The sequence below is a fragment of the Microcaecilia unicolor genome, chromosome 3, assembly GCF_901765095.1.
Source record: "Microcaecilia unicolor chromosome 3, aMicUni1.1, whole genome shotgun sequence".
NCBI lineage: Eukaryota > Metazoa > Chordata > Amphibia > Gymnophiona > Siphonopidae > Microcaecilia > Microcaecilia unicolor.
In genome coordinates, this window is record NC_044033.1 from 7979389 (window position 1) to 8004609 (window position 25221).

The 25221-nt window shown below is 46.2% G+C and overlaps 1 protein-coding gene across 1 annotated transcript in view; it reads left to right on the forward strand.

Annotated features, from left to right (window-relative positions):
- The first annotated feature begins 358 nt into the window (after positions 1–358).
- Positions 359–25221, forward strand: part of CAPN11 (calpain 11) — a 159938-nt gene continuing 135075 nt past the window's right edge. Inside the window, exon 1 of the mRNA XM_030195746.1 lies at positions 359–533. The gene's annotated coding sequence lies outside the window, so the exon portion shown is untranslated. The remainder of the gene's footprint in view (positions 534–25221) is intronic.

Below are 25221 nucleotides of genomic sequence, written 5' to 3' on the forward strand. Positions count from 1 at the left end.
TGCATTTGTTTCCCTTTCTCCTCTTTCCCTCAGGATTGTTCAGAGTTTTCCTGCTCGGTCTTTGATTCCCCCCCCCCCTTAGTTTTGGGCAATTTGCATCTCTGATCTCTTTGTATTTTGCTCTGTAGAGGAGGAAATGCATTCTCCGTTTCTCCAGTGCTGCAGACTCTGGCTTTTGGGAGTTTCCACGGAAATGTCTGTTTGTTACAAGAATCTGGTGTTTTAATCGTCGGACTATCAGGGATTAGAGGAAGTGGAACCGGCCGAGCCTGTTCCTTGCCCTGGAGCCTCGCGCTCAGGTTTTGGCCGGGGAAAGGGTTAAAAGACGGTGCTGCAGGGCAATGCAGCACCCGGGCTGCTGTGCCTTTAAGGTGCCCGCCCATCCCCCAGCCCAGCCCAGCCCAGGCCTGAGAGTTGCACATCCTGCCAGACCCCACCTTCAGCTGGCAGCAGGGCTGGAAAGCTGCAACGGCAAGACAGAAGAAGGACAGACAGACAGAGGGAGGGACAGACCGGGCTGCAGCACACCAGAGGTAAGTGGCAGGTTGCAGGCAGAGTCCGCGGGATCCACCTTTTACCCGGACTGGCCTTCTGCACTTTCTCCTTGGTTCGTGCCCAGACGGGGGGGATCCCGGGAAAGGAAGTGATCAGTTGCTGGACAAGGCTCAGGGGAAGGGGGAGCATTTCTTGGAGACCAGTTAAACGATTGTCCTTTTCTCTTGTTTTTTTTTCCTCTCACTTCCTCCTATTCCAGCATTTTATGTATACAAAATGAGGAATCCATTACATTCTCAGATGAATCCTGGGCCTGTCTCTGCTTTGCTTGGGATGGATTTGGGCAGCTGGCTGGGGCCATGTCACTGGACCCTCCTGCCAGCCCTTAGTGCTCTGCCTCGTAGCCTTACTCTGCTTTAGGGCCGCTGGGACCCTGGCACCAAGTCAGTGCCCGGCCCTCTTCTTAAGAGCTCAGCCCTGGTGTTGCCCTGCTACTAGGAAAGTTGCATTCTCTCTTCATAACTATTTTCTGCTTCCTGCTTGTGATTCATTCCCTGCCTGCTCTTCAGATGTTTCTGTTCTAGTTTCCTGCCTTGGCACGCCTTTGGGGAAGCCTCTCAGCTTCCTTTCTACCCTCCTGCGTTCACCTCTGGTGCCTGAAGAAACCCAGGGCTTGGCATAAAACTCAGGTGGGGTGAGGCCCTGCTGCCATGGAGCCGGGGTGGGTTGGGCATGGAGAACGGGGCTCTGTTATGGGGGGGCACCTGGCACCAGAATGGTAATCGTTGTGCGGAAATCAGAATGAAGGCGTGTGAAAAGGGATGTCTCAGCATGGCATGTGCTGTCGCTCCCAGGGTCATAGAAGTGGAGGAGTGGCCCAGTGGTTAGAGCACGGGTCTTGCAATCCAGAGGTGGCCGGGTCAAATCCCACTGCTGCCCCTTGTGATCTTGGGCAAGTCACTTAATCTTCCATTGCCTCAGGTACAAACTTAGATTGTGAGCCCTCCTGGGACAGAGAAATATCCAGAGTACCTGAATGTAACTCACCTTGAGCTACTACTGAAAAAGATGCAAGCAAAATCCAAATAAATAAATAAATAGCAAGATTCTAGAATCCTAAAGAGTAACAAGATTCCATGCAGAATCTCAGAGTAGCAACATTCCATGTAGAACCCCAAAAAGTAGTAAGATACTTTGGGGTGGAGGAGTGGCCTAGTGGTGGAGGAGTGGCCCAGTGGTTAGAGCACGGGTCTTGCAATCCAGAGGTGGCCGGTTCAAATCCCACCACTGCTGCTCCTTGTGATCTTGGGCAAGTCACTTAACCCTCCATTGCCTCAGGTACAAACTTAGATTGTGAGCCCTCCTGGGACAGAGAAATATCCAGAGTACCTGAATGTAACTCACCTTGAGCTACTACTGAAGAAGGTGTGAGCAAAATCCAAATAAATAATAATAATATTCCATATAGAACCCCAAAGAATAGCAACATTCTGGAATCCTAAAGAGTGACAAGATTCCATGCAGAATCTCAGAGTAGCAACCGGAGTGGAGGAGTGGCCTAGTGGTTAGAGCACTGGTCTTGCAATCCAGAGGTGGCCAGTTCAAATCCCACTGCTGCTCCTTGTGATCTTGGGCAAGTCACCTAACCCTCCATTGCCTCAGGTACAAAATTAGATTGTGAGCCCTCCTGGGACAGAGAAATATCTAGTGTACCTGAATGTAACTCACCTTGAGCTACTAGTGAAAAAGGTGAGCAAAAATCTAAAATAGAAAGCTGGAAATGGCTGTGGGAGGAACAACAGTCAGCACGTTGATATTATAGAGGGGCTGTGAGCAAGCCTGGCAATACATAATATCTGAAGCTGTTAAGACTGAGCTCGGAACTGTACCCTGCTGGGTCTTACTATACCATGAGCTGCAACCTTCCCTTTAGGGATAAGCTGGAGTTTGAAATAATGTTGTCCACTGATAAGAGCACACATTACGCCCCCCCCCCCCCCAAGATTCTGTAAACAATTTATGCACGTAACATAATAGTTTAACAAGATAATCAGCGCGGATAATTGGCCACTAATGAGCAATTAGTACTAATTGACACTAATTAGAATTTGTGCAGCAGCTTTGTAATTGTATCCTGTAAAGCAGTGCATAGATTACAGAAGGGGGCGTAGACATGGGAGGGGCGTAAGCAGGTCATGGGCATTCCTGAAAATGATGCGCGCTGTTACAAAATGTGGCTGATCCGCGCCTAAATAAGATGTGGGCATTGGCGTAAATGGCTTCACCTAAATTGTAGTCACGGGACAGCCGCCAGGCGTATTCTTTAAACCTGATCCTAACTTTAGGGGAAGTTTATAAAATAGCGTTACGTGCTTTTCAGTGCTGAAGTTTTCGCCCCATCTGGCCCATGGTGGGCGCTCTCCTTAAAAACTGCGCCATATTTGCTCTTTGGGGGGGTCTTTTACTAAGCTGTGGTAAGCCCAACACGGGCTTACTGCTCGCTAAACCAGAAGGTACCACCGGGCTACTGCAGCAGCCCAGCACTAATTCCCACCCCCAGCAGGCACCATTTTCAGCGCTACAAAAATATATAGATTTTGTAACGTCGGTGTGTACCCGGCAGTAATCGGGCACTGCTGTGTGCTGCCCGATTATTGCCAGGTTAGCATGCTCCCCCCCCCCCCCCCGAAAAAAATGTCCTCACGGCAAGTGCTTCACTTACCGCTTGCCCATTTCTTAAAAAAAAACAAAAACACCCCTTTACTCGCTGCAGTAAAATGGGGCCCCTTTTGCTGCTGCTTAGTAAGAGGGACCCCATAGCGCAGCGTTTTTCAACCAGTGTGCCATGAGAGTTGGAACACCTTAATTTGTGCCAGGATGGAGCAAGTTTTCTTGTCTCTAGCGGTCGGTGGCAGGGAGCAGTGATTCATACAGCCTGTTCGCATCAACCCTGGATCAGGGGCGTAGCCAGACTTCGGTGGGAGGGGGGTCCAAAGCCCGAGGTGAGGGGGCACATTTTAGCCCTCCCCCCGGCACCACCAACCCCCCCCCCCCGGCACCACCAACTTTGATGACCCCTGCCGACGACCCTCTCGACCCTCCCTCCCGCCGCCAACCCTCCCCCGCCTACCTTTGCTGGCGGGAGACCCCAATCCCCACCAGCCGAGGAGGTCCTCTTCTTCCCGCAAAGGCATTGTTCTGTTTCTGACGTCCTGCACATTGTATGTGCAGGACGTCAGAAACAGAACGAAGCCTTCGCGGGAAGAAGAGGACCTCCTTGGCTGGCGGGGATTGGGGTCCCCCGCCAGCAAAGGTAGCCCACGGCAACGGCGGGGGAGGGTTGGCGGCGGGAGGGGGGTCGAGAGGGTCATCGGCAGGGGGGTCCAGGGCCAAATCTACGGGGGCCCAGGCCCTCCTGGTCCCACGTAGCTACGCCACTGCCCTGGATCCTTCTCTCTGATGTAACTTCTTGCTTTCGCATAGGTGGGAAGTGTCAGAACGCTCCAGGGTTGACACGGGCAGGCTGTATGAATTGTTGGTCGCTGCCCCTGACCACTAGAGACAAGAAAATGTTTAAAAGGTATATGGGGGGGGGGGGGAGGAGAGGGGACCGGAGGGAGAGATGTAGGACTATTTTTTGGGGGGGGGAAGAGAAGGTAAATGCTGAACTTCGGTGGGGGTGTGGGAAAGAAGGTAAAATACTGGCTTATGTGTGGGGGTGCAGGTGGGGTGGGAGGGGGGGAAGAAGGTAAAATACTGGACCATGTGTGTGTGGGGGGGGGGGTCCCTGGACAATTTTAGCGCCATTTAACTGCGCCGTGAGATTAAATAAAGGTTGAAAATGTCTGCTTCCCCTTTCCTGATGGTTTGCACAAACACATCTGTTAAGAAAATGCTCTCTATGTGCCAGTAGCGCAGTTTTAAAGGACAGAGTTCAGTAAAGTTAGGAGCCGGGAAGGTCCGCACTGACTAGCATTCTGCAAAGAGCCTGTTGTTAGTTACGGTCCCCAGATCTTAGTTATCAGTTTTGGCTTTTGCCTGGTTCTAGGTTCCTTTCTTCGGTCCCGGGTCCACTTTCCAGGGACAGTGGGTTGGATCTCACAATAAAGCAACACACAGGTGTGGCTTGGAAAAAGGAATTTTATATAGAAACTAGTAAAAAAGGCCCGTTTCCGAAACCAATGAAACGGGCGCTAGCATGTGGTTTTTTTTGTGTGTGTGTGTGTGTGTCTGTGTCACAGAGTTATTTTGTGTGAGTGTGTGAGGGTGCGGTGTGTGTGCAGGTTGTTGACGGCTGCAGGGGAATGCTGGAACATTTATGCGCTGCAGGAATCAGCGCCGTCTTTTTCCGGGTGCTCGGGGAATCCCCGAGGTGGGAGACAGCTTGCCTGAGGCTGGGGATGGTTGGGCACGTCCTTGGCCGCTTCGGCAAAAGGGGAAGAGGAAGGGGGTGGGGAGTTACCTGCAGCCGCCTGAGAAACCATGTATTCTTTGTTTTTGTATTATTAGTTTGCATTTCTGTTGAAGAAAGAGTGGATGCCTTTCGAATGATGGAGGTGGTGCGTCGGTGTGCGGTTGTTTCGTTAGTTTGGCAGCCAGTCTCCAGCGATTCCTAGGCAGGGAAGGAGTACTCCTCCCCCTTCCTTGGTCGCTGTTTGCTGCTGGCTGGGTCGCAGGTAATCCTTCCAGCTGGGCCGCAGCTTGTCCTGTTCGCCCACATCCCAGATGGTGACGGGTACGTTGTTTTCCGGCTCCTCTGACTCCATGTCAAGCGATCCCAAATATAGTCTGTGCTATAGGCCCTCTGGCACTCTTCAGTACTGGCATTAGGCATTTAAAAATTTCTCCCCCCCCTCCCCCCCGGTCTATTTTTGCACATACCCACAGCAGGAATATTCTTCTCTCGTTCCAGCGGTGGTTCTGTGCTCTCCGTGCTGCACAGATAATGAGCCATTCTGCTGGGGAATGCTCCTCCCTTATTGTCACGTAGTTTCCTCTGATTGGTCCGTCTTACGTTGCCTAGTGTTGCCTGGGAACGGTGTTGTGATGGTCCTTTGTGTTTCAGAATGTTGAGTGTGTTTTTTCTGATTGGTCCGTCATGCGAGGGCGGGGCAGAGAGACATGGTCAGTGTTGTGGCTTCACCACCATGAATCTATGAACCCTTCAGTGAGTGACTGAGTGACTTCAGAACGTTGTCTTCAGAACGTTGAGGGTGAGTTTTATTATAGTAGATAGGCTGACAGCACTTATGGATATATGATCAGAAGCAAACGCGGACGCTAGAGGCTGTTAGCGCCATACTAGCACCCACGTTTTTTTACCACCCCATGAACAGAGCTCCCGAGTGCGTGAAACATTCCTTCCCAATGATCAGCAGGCTGCACGCCGCAAACCCTACGCCACCTCAAAGTTTGGCGTTAGGGTTTGATGAACATTGGGGAGGAATGGAAACGCCCCCCCCCCCCCCCCATCTCAGTCCCCCCTGGAGGAGCCCCGAGCTCCCATCCCAAGCTGGTGACACAGGGGCTGGAGATCCGGCGGACCTCCAGTCCCCACGACTCCCCCAACATAAGCCAGTGACACAGCAGTGACCTGCAGCCCCCCTGACACAATTTCCCCCCCCCCCCCTCCAAAAAAAAAAGTCCTGGTGGTTGCAAAGTCAAGAACACCCCCTCCCCCAAACCTAGTGGTCTAACGACCCACCCCCGGTACCTTAACAGTGGAGGAGAGTGTACTACTCCCTTCTCCAAGACTAAGGTATGGGACGGGTGAGGAAGAGGGCTGTTAGACCAGGTTGGGGTGGTGGCTTGGTTTTCAGCCAGTGGGCTACCAGGGCTTTTTTTGTGGGGGTGCGAGGGGGGTTGGGGGTCTGGAGATCCACTGGATCTCCAGCCCCTCCCCCCCCCCCGTGGACTTGGGGATGGGGGTTCAGTGGGGGCACTAGGCCACCAGGGCCTTGTGTTGAAGGGGTCCAGTGGTCCCACGGACCTCCACCCCTGCGTTTGACAGGTCTGGGCTTTTGACAGCCCGGACCTGTCAACCAAGTGCGCATGCTCAGGCACAATCCTCCCGCACTTTACCCCATGATCAGAGATAATAGCGCACATAAATTTGCATGATATTAACTCTGATCATAGTGGCGGTAAAGCCCCGCACTCTTCCTGTTTGAAACAGCACAGGGTTTTTGATCTGTGGGTCTCCATGTCTGCTTGTCACTCTGACTGGGTGTGTTTGTCTGTCCTGTGGGAGCTGGGGAGTGATATATGTGTGGAAGAAGGTATGTGAATGTCTGTGTGTCCTGTCCCTCTCTGGCTTTAAGTACCTGCTGCATTCTCCTTTTCCATATCATCAAGCCGATCAGTCCATAGACTGGTGGGTTGTGTCCATCTACCAGCAGGTGGAGATAGAGAGCAATCCTTTTGCCTCCCTATATGTGGTCATGTGCTGCCATAAACTCCTCAGTATGTTCTCTCTCTCAGCAGGTGTGTGGTCACACAACAGCAGCTCTGGCTAGGTCTCCGAGCCTAATTGTTTAGGTTTTGTTGAGTACCTGGGGTTGCTCTTCGTGAGCAAGTGCAAACCTGGTGGTGCCAGGTCCCTCCTTTTCTCCCCCCTCCATTAAAAAAAACAAAAAACAAACAAACAGAAAAATAGACGTCTTTGAGAGAAAGACGTCCTTGTTTGCAGCTACTCACTGGGACTCCAAATCGTTGCAGCTCGGAGCGAGAAGCAGGTAATTTTTACCTTTTACTAGCGGGGTTCCCCGAATGGTCTCCGTGTGGCTATGGCGTCGGATGGGAAGGGCGCAAAGAGACGCTCCACGGACCGCGTGCGCGCGTCCAGCGGGGAATCGGGGGGGTTCAGAGGCAGAGACGCCTTTTTTGGGTGTTGTTTTGTTACTGTTATGTTTGACCTCGTTTTCGTCCTCTTTGAGCTATTCCATATGGAGGATTGAACGTATTAAGTTCATCCAGAAGATTCTGAATTGTTTTTCTTACTTCCACTGTCACCCAGTCCCATGGGGGTCTGTTCTGGGCAGGCATCAACAGCCGCAATTCGAAACTAATTCCCATAACTACTGCTTTCTGTCTTTCTGGATCTAGGTATATTCTGGGCCATTTATGTTCCCACATATAGTCTGTTAGAATCTATCAGTATTTTATGCACCAAATGAGTGTCTGGTGTGCGTTTAGTTTTGTTTAGTTAGTCAAATAAGGAATACTTGAAAATAAAGACAGAAATAGATTTCAGATAGAAAGATATTTATTCTTACCAGAGTTTCAATTCAGTACAGACATCGGACAGATTCTGGGTTCAATAGCACAGCGTTCTGGCGTCTGAGAAGTGCGGACGACGACTCCTCCCATTAAGCCAAAATCTCTCTTCTTTTATACCCTTACCTCTCCATAGAAGTCTATGGAGAGGTACAATTTTTGTCAGTTATTTCTCAATTTCTGCGGTTATACTTTCGCGTCCTGCCATCTGTGCATTTGTACCCAGCTCCTTCCGTTCCATCTATTTCAACAGGTTGCCACATTTTCCGGTTATGTCAACATGTTTTTAGAACAAACTGTTTTTGCGGTTACTAACATATTTTTCTGTTGAGATACCAGTTTCACATAATGTTTTTGCAACACCTCTCATCACATCTTCTGATCTCTGTATCATTTTATACATTAATATGAAAAATAAACCCCATTTTGAAAGCCACATTTTTTTCCATTTTATCCATCATTCTTTCATTACAGATGCTATATTTTATTTGAATACTGTACCTGTTTGTGTTAAGACTCATTGTTCAGACCTGCTTTCTGCAGATTCTCAAATATTAATTCATTTGTTACTTGTTTGGCCTAATCAGTACTTTTTCAGATGTTTTTGGCTCTGTGGCTTTGTCCATCACAATTCCAGTGGTAGATCTAAAACCAGGCCATATATTAACATTCCCCTCTTCACCCTATCCCATAGGGTGACACCAGGGTTAATGTACCATGGTACCATCCATTCCAGAAGGTTTCCTACAAGGCCATCAAATTTTCTGTGTCTCAATGCAAACCGGTACAGTCTGAATTATTTGGTTTCAGATTACCATCCTGGCACCACTTCAATTATTTCTATCCTTCCTACTTATCTATATCTATGGTTATACAAAAACTTATAGTTACTATACTTCTACCCTTTAATATGCAGATTCTATCTTATTCTTACCTATTTTATCATTAATTCTTTGGTTATATACTGATTATATCTTATCTTATAAAGCTTTATATGGTTATATTGTATCCCTGTGTGTGCTATTACCTGATTATACAGATGCAGACATCTCTCTAGTGTCTCTAGCAGTTGCATAGCGATTGGTCCTTCTCAGAGGGAGATAGTCCAATGTGTCATCTCCTGTGGTGTTGGGAAGGAGATTTTCGTACAGGACATATTGTCCTGCTGTTGTCTTTTTCGTGATTGCAGTTTCAATTAAGCGTTCTACTAAGCCTCTAGCACAAGGGATTATGCAACACCCTACTAGCACAAAAATTGCTACCACTATGATTATAGTTGTGGCTGCTGAAATGATAAATGTCTTCCATTTACCAAAAGCTCTATCCATCCAACCAGTCCAGGATGTATCAACGCCAGAGTTTTCTGCCAATTCTTGCGACAGTGAGGTTAAGCCTTCCAAAGCTCTGGTGATTGATCCATCTGGAGCTGTATTGTTGGGGATAAAGGTGCAACACTGTGTACCTATCTTTTGGCACACCCCGCCATCCGCTGCTAGAAGTTGGTCAAGAACTAATCTATTTTCCAACGTCATCCTGCTGGTGGCGTCTAATTGTGTTGCAATTCCTTTAACTGCGTCCCTAGTGTAGTTCACAAATCTCTGCTGGTTGTAATATATATAATTAATCCAGTCTACGTTCTTATTTATAGTGGACCACCAAAAGAAAGCTGATTCAAATCCTGCAGCTATTTGGTTTCTGGCTTTGAACTCATCAGGGACCCCTCTTGGAACACCAATAGCATCTATATAGACCCGATCATCAAAAGATCCAGGCATTGCATTTCTCTTCACTCGTGAGGAAGAGCTGCTGTGAGGAGGGAGTAAGGATGCTATTATGATTGGAATTACCAATTTTACTAAGGCACATCTGCCTGTCCAACTGTTAGGAAGTGTATGGCGAATAGTACGGGTTCCACAGTACCACCATATGTCTGCTCTACCTTGTGAGAACTGTGTTAGGTTCAGATTTTGCAGAGTCCCATTTCCTAAGGTTGTATTACAATTGGTTAAGTTTCCTAAAAACCGTGTCTTTTTCACCCCATATCGTTCCAGACATGTATGATATCTGGTAGCAGGATCTGGAATCCTGAATGCAGGTGGAACCCTCATCCGAGGGGGTAAGTAGGGGTGGTGCTCGTCAAGATGTTGACAAGACTGATTTATGTCCTCTTTAACCTGCAATAACTGCAACATACACCAAAATCCATCTGGATCATTTTGGAGATCTAAAGGGAAAGGAACTACCGTTGGTTCTGCTCTTGCATGGGAACAAAAATAACAATTAGAGACATTCAAGCTCTTTGTAGTATAATGTGCCCATTCGAGCCATAGGTTTGTTTCTCCAAATCCTGTTTCTAAGGCTATTAAATCTTTGGAATTATTAATTGGCACGATCTGGTAAGGAATTTTTACTTCTGGGATCTTTGTTGGCACCAAAGGATTATTTTCTGGTTGAGTTGGGGGTGGAATAATCTTGAACGTTCCAACCGGATCTCTACCTGTGGCATCAATTCCTATGGAATAAGTTCTGTATGTAGTGGCCGTTACTCCTCTGAAAGTGATAGCCACTTGGTTACATTTGGTCATTGGACAAAGGCCAGTCACTCGCAATTTCATGATGGAAATGCTCTTTTTGAGATCTGGAATCTCACTACCTGAGTAGGGGACCCACGAACCTGTATACCACCATACTTGTGCCCAACTTCCGCAATTGGAGAAGGGACACAGGTATACCTCAAAAGCTGATAGGTATTGCTGTACAGGATGTGCCCCACACATTGTGTAAGCACAGACATCAAGGGTTATTGTGGTTGTGTCCGTGGTGGTGGGTAATGCTATTTCGTAAATGGTAATGAATTGTTTTAGAAAACTTTCTAGTTGCTGTGTTCCTTGTATCATGGGTATGGTGTGCACACACAACAGGAGGAAGACTAAGGACTTCATGTTGGTAGTTTTCATGGTTAAATGTAAGATCTGGATTGTACCAAAGGTAATTGGCGGTTAATGAAAATGAGTAACACAATAAATCCTAGGGTCTTAACCAGAACTGTAATTGCTATAATTAATATTCCAAGGTATACCAAAGCTTGATATATCATTAGGAAGAATTTGGGTTGGGTTGGTAAATTCTAATAACTGGGTAGGGTGGGTAAATTCTAATAGCTCCTCTTTCAGGAGGGTCGGGGATATCGAAAAGACTGTATACTTCCAAAGGTCCCAATCCAACCTCTCTAATGAACACAAGGGGTATCCAATCAGTGCCCAGTACGGCGTATGTGATAATCCAAAAATCTACAACGTCACCAGTTTCTGGTCTTATTAGGAGGTCGTCGGTTTGTTCTATTTGTAAACCTAAAGTTCCTCCAAACAGGATCACAGTGTCTGTAACCGTTCGGCTAGGGCCTAGTGTCCAATTCTCAAACAAAGGTTCACACAATGTCAGATATCGGGTGAAGGGGTCCCAATTGGGATTGTCTTCTGGAGCAGGGTCCCAATGAGGATGTATTAACTCTCTTAGATCAAAAAGGTACTCTGGGGGTTCAGGGATTAAGTGTACACCTATACTAAAAGGCGATGGTGGGGGAGAATCAGGTGGAGAGGGCGGGTTATCTGGTAAATTCTGGGACATATATTGATGGTTACTTAAGGATGATGAGCTATCTGGGAGGTCGAGTGTCTGGGACGGTGATGTTTGGAGTGGCTAAAGTAGTATTCGTGGGAGGAGGAGCGTCACTAGGAGGAACCAGAGAATAAGGAGGAGGGGTGGGTCGTAATTCAAGCAAGGTAATATTATCCTCAAAAGTAGTTGTAAGATTGGGGACAATATGGACCGAGCTACTGATATTATTGGGAACAGTTGTAGAATGCAAAACAGGAGAATCAGTGAGGATAGGAGTAGTCGCAGAGGTTGCAATAGGCTCTGGAGGATTGCCAGTTGAAAAGTCTGTCGTGGCAGATGTATCTGCCCAGGGGGTGGGATGACTGGTGGCAATGGGACCTATCTTTGAGGTCGTCTGGGGGGATCTGTATGCAAACAGGCGTGTAAATGCGGTGTATTGTTGGGGCTCTGTGTAGGCTGCTGTAGTAAGTGGTGGAGCAGGAGTAGATGTAAGTACCGAAGTAGTTACAAGTACTGCTGGAGTAGTTGCAAGTACAGAGGTAGTTGCAAGTACCGTGGCGTTTCCGGCTGGCAAGGTAACGTTGCCAGTGGGAAAGGCAGTAAGTGTGATCCAAAGATCAAGGAGGTTACTGTCAGCAGTATAGGTAAACAGGGTAGTGAAAAACAAAACCAAACCTATACAAAGTAGGATGATGCACACGAGTCCAACAGCAAACAATCGAGCAGATGGAAAGCAGAAGAAGAGGGTGTATTGATGTAACACCGTCACTGCTGCTGAGACAACGCTCGGACGGGTGCTGGTTCCGTCCGTGTCGTCAGGAATGGTGTCGCCTTCCAAATAAGTGTCGTCGAAGTCGTTCGACCAATGGGAATTGGTTTCAGATACCTGCTCAGAGTGACACTTATCAACAGGGTAAAGTCCAATGTCCAGTGGGTCTGGTGGATCAGGTTCCTTGATATTGTCGAGGGCAGCAAGGTTCTCAGCAGTTGGTTCCCTGCGGAGACTCTTACCAGCGGGGGAGGGTGGTGGTATCAACACTTTCACAGGAGTGGTTGGAAAAGGTGGTATTGGAATAGGAACTTTATGTAGAGAAATAGTCTGTAAGGGAATGAGTTCTTCTGGAGTGAACAGCGGCGGAAATTGCTGTGGCATTTATCTGGCTTGATTCGGGAAATACAAATGTAGAATGTCGAGCAGCTCACAGATGTTGCTGTGCAAACTCTGTACTGTTGAACAGGCAACGGACTCTTGTTCTGCCAGATTCAACTGTCCTGCTAAGTTGCGGACTTGGCTGAGATCTTCCGTAAGATTACGGATTCGGATTAGACGGATGCGAAGATCAACGTATGTAAGTGGGAGAGCAGGAACGGTGGGAGGTAGAGGTGAGGATGGCAACTCAAACGCAGGTTCAAGTACAGGTGGTTGTTCTGCTGGTGACTCAGGAGAATCAGCGAAGGCTTGGATGACTATGTCAGCCAGATCAAGGAGGTGTGATTCGGGTGATGGATGGTCTAAGTTGATTAAGTGGTTAAGTCTTTGGTCGAGTTGATCAAGATGATTCAAAAGTGTTGGGTGCGGGGTCGGTGGTCTTGGGCTCAGTGGCGGTGGAGATGGGGTTAGTGGTGGGACAGGTCTCTCCAGTGGCTGCTGTGCTGGAAACATCAATGGAAACATCCAGGAGGCCTGATTGGGTATTCGGATAGGCGCGGATATCTTTCAGATGGACCCAGGATGTGTGGTCCTCAAGCTTAGCAGCTGTGGCTGACAGAGCTTCTATCTTGAAGGGCCCAACGTAGATGGGATCTCGCCAGGTCTTGTGCGTGTAATAACGCCGGTGCACTAGATCACCCACTTTATAAGGGGGGGATCTATTGGCATCACAATCCCCTCAAAATGAGGGGGCGGTCAAGAATTGGCAGGTTCGAAGGAAGGAGCAGCGGGAGCAATTTGCGCGCCGTGTGGTTATGCTGAACAAGGAGATCAGAAGGCTGCGTGTTCGAATCACGTCGGGGCCATATATTAACAGTCCTGATTACCAAGGAGGTGTGAATTCCTGTGAAGGTCCAGTCTTTGGAATCAGGCAGTTGAGCACTAGGTCCTGGTCTCTCTTGTTGCTTCACCCTCACTACCTCAGTTGCAAACTGTTTTCTGGGAGCAGGGAGATAGTTCATGTACTTGAGTGTAACTCAGTCTGAACTAATGAAAAGGTGAGTAAGTGGAGAATATGATGCTCTCTGTCTCAGGTCTGATATCTGGGGTATGTCCATGCAGTGCAGAGATGACTGGATCGATTAATTGCCTATTTTCTGCTGTCTTACTGTGAATATGTGCTATTCAAAGGACACCTGCTGTTTATCAGGGCTGCCATGATGTGTACCCTGTAAGGAGACCTACCGTGAATTCCTTCCTTGTTGGCAAGATTAAAGTTAGGCATAACATTTTGAAAACAGAAATGATTTTAGCTGTAATGGTCTATTAGTGACAGCCTGGACAGTAAACAGGTTTCCTGTACACACCCCACATATGTGACCTGGATGTGAGTCCCTGTATCTGCCTGTACCCTGGTTCTAATCCCAGCTCTGTCACAGATTCTCTGTGTAACCTGAGAATGAGTTTAGTATCTCAGTTCTAATCCCGGCTCTGCTGCTGATTCTCTGTGTGACCTGGGAACCAGTCTTGTATCTCTCTGCACCTCGGTTCTAATCCCGGCTCTGTCGCTGATTCTCTGTGTGACCTGGGAACGAGTCTTGTATCTCTCTGCATCTCAGTTCTAATCCCTGCTCTGTCGCTGATTCTCTGTGTGACCTGGGAATGAGTCTTGTATCTCTCTGCATCTCGGTTCTAATCCCAGCTCTGTCGCTGATTCTCTGTGTGACCTGGGAATGAGTCTTGTATCTCTCTAAACCTCAGTTCTAGTCCCGGCTCTGTCGCTGATTCTCTGTGTGACCTGGGAATGAGTCATGTATCTCTCTGCATCTCAGTTCTAATCCCGGCTGTTGCTGATTCTCTGTGTGACCTGGGAACGAGTCTTGTATCTCTCTAAACCTCAGTTCTAATCCCGGCTCTGTCGCTGATATTCTGTGTGACCTGGGAACGAGTTTTGTATCTCTGTAAACCTCAGTTCTAATCCCGGCTCTGTCGCTGATTCTCTGTGTGACCTGGGAACGAGTCTTGTATCTCTCTGCATCTTGGTTCTAATCCCAGCTCTGTCGCTGATTCTCTGTTTGACCTGGGAATGAGTCTTGTATCTCTCTAAACCTCAGTTCTAATCCCGGCTCTGTCGCTGATTCTCTGTGTGACCTGGGAATGAGTCATGTATCTCTCTGCATCTCAGTTCTAATCCCGGCTGTTGCTGATTCTCTGTGTGACCTGGGAATGAGTCTTGTATCTCTCTGCATCTCGGTTCTAATCCCTGCTCTGTCGCTGATTCTCTGTGTGACCTGGGAATGAGTCTTGTATCTCTCTGCATCTCGGTTCTAATCCCAGCTCTGTCGCTGATTCTCTGTGTGACCTGGGAATGAGTCATGTATCTCTCTGCATCTCAGTTCTAATCCCGGCTGTTGCTGATTCTCTGTGTGACCTGGGAACGAGTCTTGTATCTCTCTAAACCTCAGTTCTAATCCCGGCTCTGTCGCTGATATTCTGTGTGACCTGGGAACGAGTTTTGTATCTCTGTAAACCTCAGTTCTAATCCCGGCTCTGTCGCTGATTCTCTGTGTGACCTGGGAACGAGTCTTGTATCTCTCTGCATCTTGGTTCTAATCCCAGCTCTGTCGCTGATTCTCTGTTTGACCTGGGAATGAGTCTTGTATCTCTCTAAACCTCAGTTCTAATCCCGGCTCTGTCGCTGATTCTCTGTGTGACCTGGGAATGAGTCATGTATCTCTCTGCATCTCAGTTCTAATCCCGGCTGTTGCTGATTCTCTGTGTGACCTGGGAACGAGTCTTGTATCTCTCTAAACCTCAGTTCTAATCCCGGCTCTGTCGCTGATATTCTGTGTGACCTGGGAACGAGTTTTGTATCTCTGTAAACCTCAGTTCTAATCCCGGCTCTGTCGCTGATTCTCTGTGTGACCTGGGAACGAGTCTTGTATCTCTCTGCATCTTGGTTCTAATCCCAGCTCTGTCGCTGATTCTCTGTGTGACCTGAGAACGAGTCTTGTATCTCTCTGCATCTCGGTTCTAATCCCGGCTCTGTCGCAGATTCTCTTTGTGATAAGGGAGGTTATTCATGTTTTTGACCCCTTTCAAATGTATCTTTAAGTAAAGTATTATAAAAGGTAGTATTGATTCAGTTATTGAAATTTGTTGAGAGCAATGTGTTCTTGCATTAGCATCAATCAGGCTATGGATACAATCATAATACTGAATCTCTTTTACCTTAATGAGGTACTAGTGAAAATGGACCAGGGCTTTGATGCCCTCTGGGTTCAACTTGATTTGAGTGCTGTTTTTCATACTGTGTCCCATCTTAAGTTGGTTGGTTTATTGTGTAGTTTGAGGCTTAGTTCTACAGTATTGAAGTGGTTTTCTTCAAAACATTTACAAATGGTAGTGTGGAATCAAGAAAACTCTGTGCCAAAGAAGTTGGTTAAAAGGGTTCCTCCAGAATCACTTATATCTCCTCTGTTGTTTAATTTGTACTTGGTTCCTTTGGCAAAATTGGAGAGTTTAGATTTAAATTTTCATTTTTTTTTGCTGATGATAATCCAGCTCGTTATTGTTATGAAGGATGATCAGTGTAATGTCATTACCAGTTTCAATCAGAAAGTGGAGGAGTGGCCTAGTGGTTAGGGTGGTGGACTTTGGTCCTGGGGAACTGAGGAACTGAGTTCAATTCCCACTTCAGGCACAGGCAGCTCCTTGTGACTCTGGGCAAGTCACTTAACCCTCCATTGCCCCATGTAAGCCGCATTGAGCCTGCCATGAGTGGGAAAGCGCAGGGTACAAATGTAACTAAAATAAAATAGATACTATTGGAGATTCTACATGGAATGTTGCTACTATTGGAGATTCTACATGGAATGTTGTTATTCCACTAGCAACATTCCATGTAGAAGGCTGCGCAGGCTTCTGTTTCTGTGAGTCTGACGTCCTGCACATATGTGCAGGACGTCAGAATCACAGAAGCAGAAGCCTGCGCGGCCATATTGGTGATCTGCAAGGGCCGACTTCTACATGGAATGTTGCTAGTGGAATAGCAACATTCCATGTAGAATCTCAAATAGTAGCAACAGTGGAGGAGTGGCCTAGTGGTTAGGGTGGTGGACTTTGGTCCTGGGGAACTGAGGAACTGAGTTTGATTCCCACTTCAGGCACAGGCAGCTCCTTGTGACTCTGGGCAAGTCACTTAACCCTCCATTTCCCCATGTAAGCCACATTGAGCCTGCCATGAGTGGGAAAGCGCGGGATACAAATGTATCAAAAAAAAAATTGGCTGTTTTGGGTGACTGGTTAAGTAGCCGTGAGTTAGTTTTGAATGCAGAGAAGTCTGTGGCTATGTGGATTTCTCACAGTTCTACCCTAGTGGTATTTTTTATTTTGAAAAAAAAAAATGGCTAAAGATGTAAAGAGAGGTGACAAGACTTTTTCATATATATTGGAGAAAGGAGAAGAGATAGGAATGAAACTACGAGACTGAAAGATAATGAGAATGGCTATGTGGAGAGTGATGAAGATAAAGCGAACGTGCTCAACAATTATTTCTCTTCAGTGTTCACGGAGGAAAATCCTGGAGAAGGACCACAGTTGGCTGCCGAGGGAACATCTGGGAATGGAGTGGATACTGCGCCGGAGTTTATAAACAGCTGGAGAATCTGAAGGTGGACAAAGCTATGGGGCCGGATGGGATACATCCCAGGATACTGAAAGAGCTCAGAGAGGTCCTGGCGGGACCTCTTAAAGATTTATTTAATAGATCTTTAGAGACGGGAGAGGTTCCGCGGGATTGGAGACGAGCAGATGTGGTCCCTCTTCACAAAAGTGGAGACATGGAAACTACAGACCGGTAAGTCTCACATCGGTGGTAGGAAAAATAATGGAGTCACTGCTGAAAGAAAGGATAGTTAACTTTCTAGAAACCGACGGGTTACAGGACCCGAAGCAACATGGCTTTACCAAAGGAAAATCCTGCCAAACGAATCTCATTGACTTTTTTGACTGGTGATCAAAGAACTGGATGAGGGACGTGCGCTAGATGTAATCTACTTGGACTTCAGCAAAGCCTTTGATACGGTCCCCCACAGAAGACTCGTGAATAAGCTGAAAGGGTTGAACTTAGGACCGAAAGTGGTGAACTGGATAAGAAACTGGTTGACCGACAGGTGGGAAAGGGTGGTGGTAAATGGAATACGCTCGGAGGAAAGGAAGGTGAGCAGTGGAGCTCGTCAGGGGTCAGTGCTGGGGCCTATTCTGTTTAATATATTTGTGGGAGATATTGCTGAAGGGTTGGAAGGAAAGGTGTGCTTTTCTGCTGATGACACGAAAATAGCCAATAGAGTGGATACCCTGGAGGGAGCAGAAACGATGAGAAGGGATCTCCGAACGTTAGAAGAATGGTCGAGGGTCTGGCAGTTAAAATTTAATCAGTAACAAAACAGTACTCCTATTCTCTATTAATTACAAATTCTTTATTAGTGAAAATAATTCAGTGCATTAAAAACCTACCAAACAGTACCCCTGCCATCCTACCATCACTCCCACTACCATCCACATTTACACTTGTGCCCAGATCACACCTGCAAATCCCATCCCCAAAGCACTAAGCATCAACCCTAAACTGCAGTTTCTTCAGTCTCTGTATATAATCAAAACACAGGGCTCAGTAAAGATCAATCACTTAGCCATAAATAATAATGGCCTAGGGAACCCTGTTTTCAGCAGTAGGTGTCACTGCTCACAGCAGTGGCGTTCCGAGCCTAGCTGACACCCAGGGCGGATCGCCAATGCGCCCCCCCCAGGTGCACGCTGCTGGGGGGGGGGGTGCCGCGGCGCGCGCCTGTTGCCCTGTCTCCTTTCCGGAGACGGGAAGGCAGTAGAACTAGAGGACATGAATTGAGGGGGGCAGATTCAGGACTAATGTCAGGAAGTATTTTTTCACGGAGAGGGTGGTGGATATGTGGAATGCCCTCCCGCGGGAGGTGTGGAAATGAAAACGGTAACAGAATTCAAACATGCGTGGGATAAACACAAAGGAATCCTGTTTATAAGGAATGGTTCCATGGAATCTTAGCAGAGATTGGGTGGCGACGCCGGTAATTGGAAACAAAATGGGAGCTGGGCAGACTTCTATGGTCTACGCCCTGATCGTGACTGAATAGATAGGGATGGGCTGGAGTGTCAATTTTAAGGGGCTTCGATGTTAGCTTCAGAACTATATACAAGAACAGTACTGGGCAGACGTCTACGGTCTGTGCCCTGGGATAGGCAAGGACGAATCAAACTCGGGTATACATATAAAGTATCAATGAGTTTATCTTGTTGAGCAGACTGGGTGGACCATACAGGTCTTTATCTGCTGTCATTTACTATGTTACTATATTGGGATTTATTAACCGCCTTTATGAAGAGATTCACCCAAGGGTGGTGTACAGTAGGTAGAGGTTAACATCAAACTTACAATTTTGTTAACAGCATAGCAAGAGTGAAATGAACAGGTATAAACAGAAATACAATGAAAGAGGAAACCTGAAATGTAATTATAGGACCACCATGAAACAGGATCAAAAATATACACAGGTGACAGCACTGAAATTCAAACAACAGAGATATAATATGATGTAAGCATAATAGTGATGGAATACCTAATAAGCAGACAAATAGAACATTACATAAGTACATAAGTAGTGCCATACTGGGAAAGACCAAAGGTCCATCTAGCCCAGCATCCTGTCACCGACAGTGGCCAATCCAGGTCAAGGGCACCTGGCACGCTCCCCAAACGTAAAAACATTCCAGACAAGTTATACCTAAAAATGCGGAATTTTTCCAAGTCCATTTAATAGCGGTCTATGGACTTGTCCTTTAGGAATCTATCTAACCCCTTTTTAAACTCCGTCAAGCTAACCGCCCGTACCACGTTCTCCGGCAACGAATTCCAGAGTCTAATTACACGTTGGGTGAAGAAAAATTTTCTCCGATTCGTTTTAAATTTACCACACTGTAGCTTCAACTCATGCCCTCTAGTCCTAGTATTTTTGGATAGCGTGAACAGTCGCTTCACATCCACCCGATCCATTCCACTCATTATTTTATACACTTCTATCATATCTCCCCTCAGCCGTCTCTTCTCCAAGCTGAAAAGCCCTAGCCTTCTCAGCCTCTCTTCATAGGAAAGTCGTCCCATCCCCACTATCATTTTCGTCGCCCTTCGCTGTACCTTTTCCAATTCTACTATATCTTTTTTGAGATACGGAGACCAGTACTGAACACAATACTCCAGGTGCGGTCGCACCATGGAGCGATACAACGGCATTATAACATCCGCACACCTGGACTCCATACCCTTCCTAATAACACCCAACATTCTATTCGCTTTCCTAGCCGCAGCAGCACACTGAGCAGAAGGTTTCAGCGTATCATCGACGACGACACCCAGATCCCTTTCTTGATCCGTAACTCCTAACGCGGAACCTTGCAAGACGTAGCTATAATTCGGGTTCCTCTTACCCACATGCATCACTTTGCACTTGTCAACATTGAACTTCATCTGCCACTTGCACGCCCATTCTCCCAGTCTCGCAAGGTCCTCCTGTAATCGTTCACATAGATATGATGCTAATGCTTTTCTACAATACAGCTTACCATATAGATGGGGGGCTGAGTGCCGATAGATGGGGACAAGAAGGGTTGTACAGAGTCAGTTGGGATATTTAAAAACTCAAGGTAAATTCTTTGCACAGTTAATCTAGATATAAGGAACTGTCTAAGTTACAGTGGGTGTAGCAAGCTAGTCCAGGTGCAGAACGGGTGTATATAGACAAATCCCTCCTTTCAGTACCCTTCTCCACCACCACCAACTCCAGGCTCCGCCCTTTCTGCCTCGCCTCACCCCATGCTTGGAATAAACTCCCTGAGCCCATACGCCAGGCCCCTTCCCTGCCCATCTTCAAATCCTTGCTCAAAGCCTATCTCTTCAGTGTCGCTTTTGGCACCTAACCACTATTCAAGAAACCTAGACTACCCCAACTTGTCATTTCGTCCTTTAGATTGTAAGCTCCTTTGAGCAGGGACTGTCCTCTTTTATTAAATTGTACAGCGCTGCGTAACCCTAGTAGCGCTATAGAAATGTCAAGTAGTAGTAAGTAGTATAGTCAGTCACCCTATGGATTAAAGGTTTGGGAGAAGAGCCAGGTTTTCACCTGCTTCCTGGAGTACAGGTAGTAATACATTGTTATCAAAGCCAATATTACAGGGTAAACAGTTTGTCATTGTTCATGATTTTGTCCCTGGGGGATTTCATTCTCATGACCAAATGAAATTCAATCAGCAGATTAGTAATGTGGTTAAGAATCAACTGTGGCCATGACCAAGCAAAGCAAATTTGATGAAAATCGTTGTGAGGAGCAGACTGAACTGCTGGGATCATTAGGGAATTAGGGAGGGGCATAAGGTTTAGATACCACTAGTGTGTGTAGGGTGGGGGGGTAGGGGTGAAGCTGATATCCTTACACTTGAGAGCCTGACAGGAGGAAGTGCATTTTCAGATGAAGGTCTCCCTGGTGGTGAGGGTCTTATCTGCAGATGTGTGTGGAGGCATGGGCTGGTTTGTAGGTGGATGTGAGTTGTGTGTGATTGCACAGTCTTTGCAGGTCTAGAAAGCAGTAAATGATTTATAGTCTTGATCTTGCTACCTGCATTTAATATTTATTTTAAAATGCTTTTATCACTGACTTTTGCTTGATTTCACCTGCGTAAACAATGGCAAATACTTAACTGTACCCCTGACGCACGATCAAGGCCCTACCTCCCATCCACAGAAGAGTGAGGGAAGATTCTGCAGAAAGGCCCAAGTCTTGCAGAAGTCTGGGCAAAATCTATAGTGTAAAATGTAAATATGAAAAAAAAACCCATTACATATAGAGGGTAACTTTTTATTTCTTATTATTTTTTTAACCAATAAAGGACCTGATTACTAAGCCTTCCCCCCCCCCCCCCCCCCATAGACACATGAAGGTTAATTCTGTAAGTGAGAGCCTAAATTTACACACCCCCTATACATGTAAATTTACAGAATACCAGCACTTTTATAGGTAAGTGTACACTTTTACATATATACTAGGACTAGGAGGTCCACAATGAAGCTACTAAATAGTCAATTTAAAACAAATAGGAGAACAAGTATCTTCACACAACATGTAATTAAACTATGGAATTCGTTGCCAGAGAATGTGGTAAAAGCAGTTAGCTTAGCAGGGTTTTAAAAAAAGATTTGGCTAGCTTCCTAAAAGAAAAGTCCATAAGCCATTATTAAGATGGACTTGGGGAAAATCCACTGTTTATTTCTAGGATAAGGATAAGCAATACTGTTTTGGGATGTCGCCAGTTCTGGCTGAATTACACTGGTTGCCACTGGCTTCAAGAACACCGTAATCTTTAAGCTTTTGTTTGTGGTATTCAAAGCTTTTGGTCTGGCCGCTCCAGGGTATCTTTCTGCTGTGGTCAAAAGGTATGTGCCCACAAGACAATTACCCTTGTTGGAGGCTCCTCCATTATCTCTGTTTATCTTATCACTATGAATCGGGCCTTTTGTTATTCTGGCTCTCATTTGTGGAATTCTTTGCCAGAGGAAATTAGAAGCATTGATAGTCATCTGATGTTGTATAAGTTCGTTTGGGAAACTGTAAAGAGTGGTATTCAGTGTTTTCATGTAAATTCTCTAGGGAAATTGTATGCCTATCTTTAGAAAATTGTAAAGAGTGATATTTTGTGTTTTATGGGGGTGGGAGATATTGTATAAGTGTAATTTTGATGTATTTTAATATGTTTTTTAACCGCTTTGATGCTTTTTGTGTAAATGTGGTATATCAAACTAATAAATCGAATTAAGTCTCTGTATTCTCTGCACCTCAGTTCTAATCCTGGCTCTGTCACTGATTCTCAGTGTGTCCTGGGAACAAGTCTTGTATCTCTCTGCATTTCACTTCTAATCCCAGATCTATCATTAACCTGGGGGAGGGTGAATCCTTGCATCTCTCTGTGCCCGTTCTAATCCCGGCTCTGTCACTGATTCTCTGTGTAACCTGGGGTAAGTCCCTATATCTTCCTGTGCCTGAGTTCTAATCCAGGGGTTTCTCAACCCAGTCTTCGGGACACACCCAACCAGTCAGATTTTCAGGATATCCACAATGAATATGAATGAGATAAATTTGCTTTCACTACCTTCATTGTATTCAAATCTATCTCATGCATATTCATTATGGATATCCTGAAAACCTGACTGGCTGGGTGTGTCCCGAAGACTGGGTTGAGGACTCGTGTACTGATCCTGCCTGTCACTGATTTTTCCTGGGGGGTACGTACCTGTATCTCTCTCTGCCTCAGTTCTAATCCCAGCTCTGGCATTCTGTGTTTTGACCTGGGTATGAATTTATTTATTTTTTTATTTATTGCATTTGTATCCCACATTTTCCCACCTATTTGCAGGCTCAATGTGGCTTACAATACATCATGAATAGTGGAAATATATAAGAGAATATACATTTAGTATTACATAAGGATCTTGGGTAGCATGATAGGACAGTTCTTCCTCGGGCAGTGATCACAGTAGTGATTTTTTTAGACGCATGTCCATACAGAGGAAGAGGAAGAAATTTGCGCAGAAGATGGGGTGGAAACACCGGACCTCCCCGCCCCCAGACTCAGTCTCAATGGCAGTTCCAGCAATGGTAATGAACCTTTCTTCCCTTGAGTTGACTTCGTCGTATTACAGCTTGTTATCCTACTACAAATCATTTCTATAGCGCTACCAGTCGTACACAGCGCTTCACAATTGTTATCCAAGGGCTTATCGTTTGTGCCTTCTTCCAGATTTGACTTATTTCAATTTCATATTGACCTTGAACGATTTATTAGACAACTACCACAGGAGGTGGTGGAAATGAAAACGGTAACAGAATTCAAACACGCGTGGGATAAACATAAAGGAATCCTATTCAGAAGGAATGGATCCAAAGGAGCTTAGCCGAGATTGGGTGGCAGAGCCAGCCGGTGGTGGGAGGCGAGGATAGTGCTGGGCAGACTTATACGGTCTGTGCCAGAGCCAGTGGTGGGAGGTGGGGCTGGTGGTTGAGAGGCGGGTATAGTGCTGGGCAGACTTACACGGTCTGTGCCCTGAAGAGGACAGGTACAAATCAAAGTAGGGTATACACAAAATTAGCACATATGAGTTTGTCTTGTTGGGCAGACTGGATGGACCATGCAGGTCTTTTTCTGCCGTCATCTACTATGTTACTATGATAGTGATGAAACATGATAGTAGTTTAACAAGCAAATAATGTAAGACAATTCTGGGTATATGTGTAGGAGTTCACATTTGTTGATCTTTGTGGAATGCCTTGTTAAAGAGATGAGTCTTCAGTAGTTTGTGGAAGTTGGTTAATTCATAGATCGTTTTCAAGCTGCGCGGCAGCTCGTTCCAGAATTGTGTACTCAAGTAGGAAAAGGTTGACGCATGCATTAGTTTGTATTTTAGACCTTTGCAGTTGGGGAAGTGAAGATTGAGGAATGTGCGGGATGATTTTTTAGCATTCCTGGGTGGTAAGTCTATCAGATCTGACATGTAGGCTGGGGCATCTCCATGAATGATTTTGTGAACTAGGGTACATATTTTGAACGTGATGCGTTCTTTAAGTGGGAGCCAGTGTAGCTTTTCTCGTAAGGGTTTCGCACTTTCATATTTTGTTTTGCCGAATATGAATCCCTGTATCTCTCTGTTCCTCAGTCCTAATCCCAGCTCTGTCACCTAAGGGTGTCTCAGTCCTAATCCTGATGCTTTCACAAAGTTTGTGACCTTGGATGAGGAGTCACTGTTGTCAGGATATCCACAGCGCCTGGTCATGAGAGATGTTTGCATACATTTGCTTGAAGAACCTGTGTGCTTTGTGGACTGTGGTGAAGTGGTTGGGTGGGGCGTGAGGATGGATTGGGGAAGGCGCTGTGGTGAGCAGTTCTGCCCTGTACAGGAGGTGATGTTGCAGTTCATCTTATATACTGAAGACTGGCAGCAGGTAAACTGAAACACTTGGAGTCCGAGATCTGAAACCATTTTTACAAGGCTAGAATTTTAGTGACACCAGTGGAGAAAAATCCTGAGGTTTACCAGGTTAGACTGATATAAGGAGTTCATGCGTGCACATATCCCTCGCTCCTGATGCGCCAATTCTCCTGGTCACACCCACAGGGAAAAGCTCATCAGAATCTATGAAATTACGTTTGAAATTACAATTATTGCAAATAGCTGCTTCTAAACTCATTTTGGGTCGTAAGAACTTTGATGGTTCCACTTTGGCCCTCGGTACTCTGCACTGGCTTCCCATTCATGGTAGACTTTTGTCGCTTAATTTCTAAGACTTGATGGTACATCCCCAGAATATCCTTTTAGTTTGATTTCTTTACTTTTGCTCATAATATCTCAAGATCAAGAGCTCTACTTCATTTGTTACTTCCTTCTTTTTCTGGTATCAAATACAGAAAGATTTGGGAGTTTCTCATTCTGTTATCACGTCCTTCATTTTTGCCTTTCACTTCCTTTTCTTTATTTAGATATATATTTATAGCCTTTTTAAAGGAATTCCCTCAAGGTGGCCAACAGCAAGAATAAGTCAAACAGAACA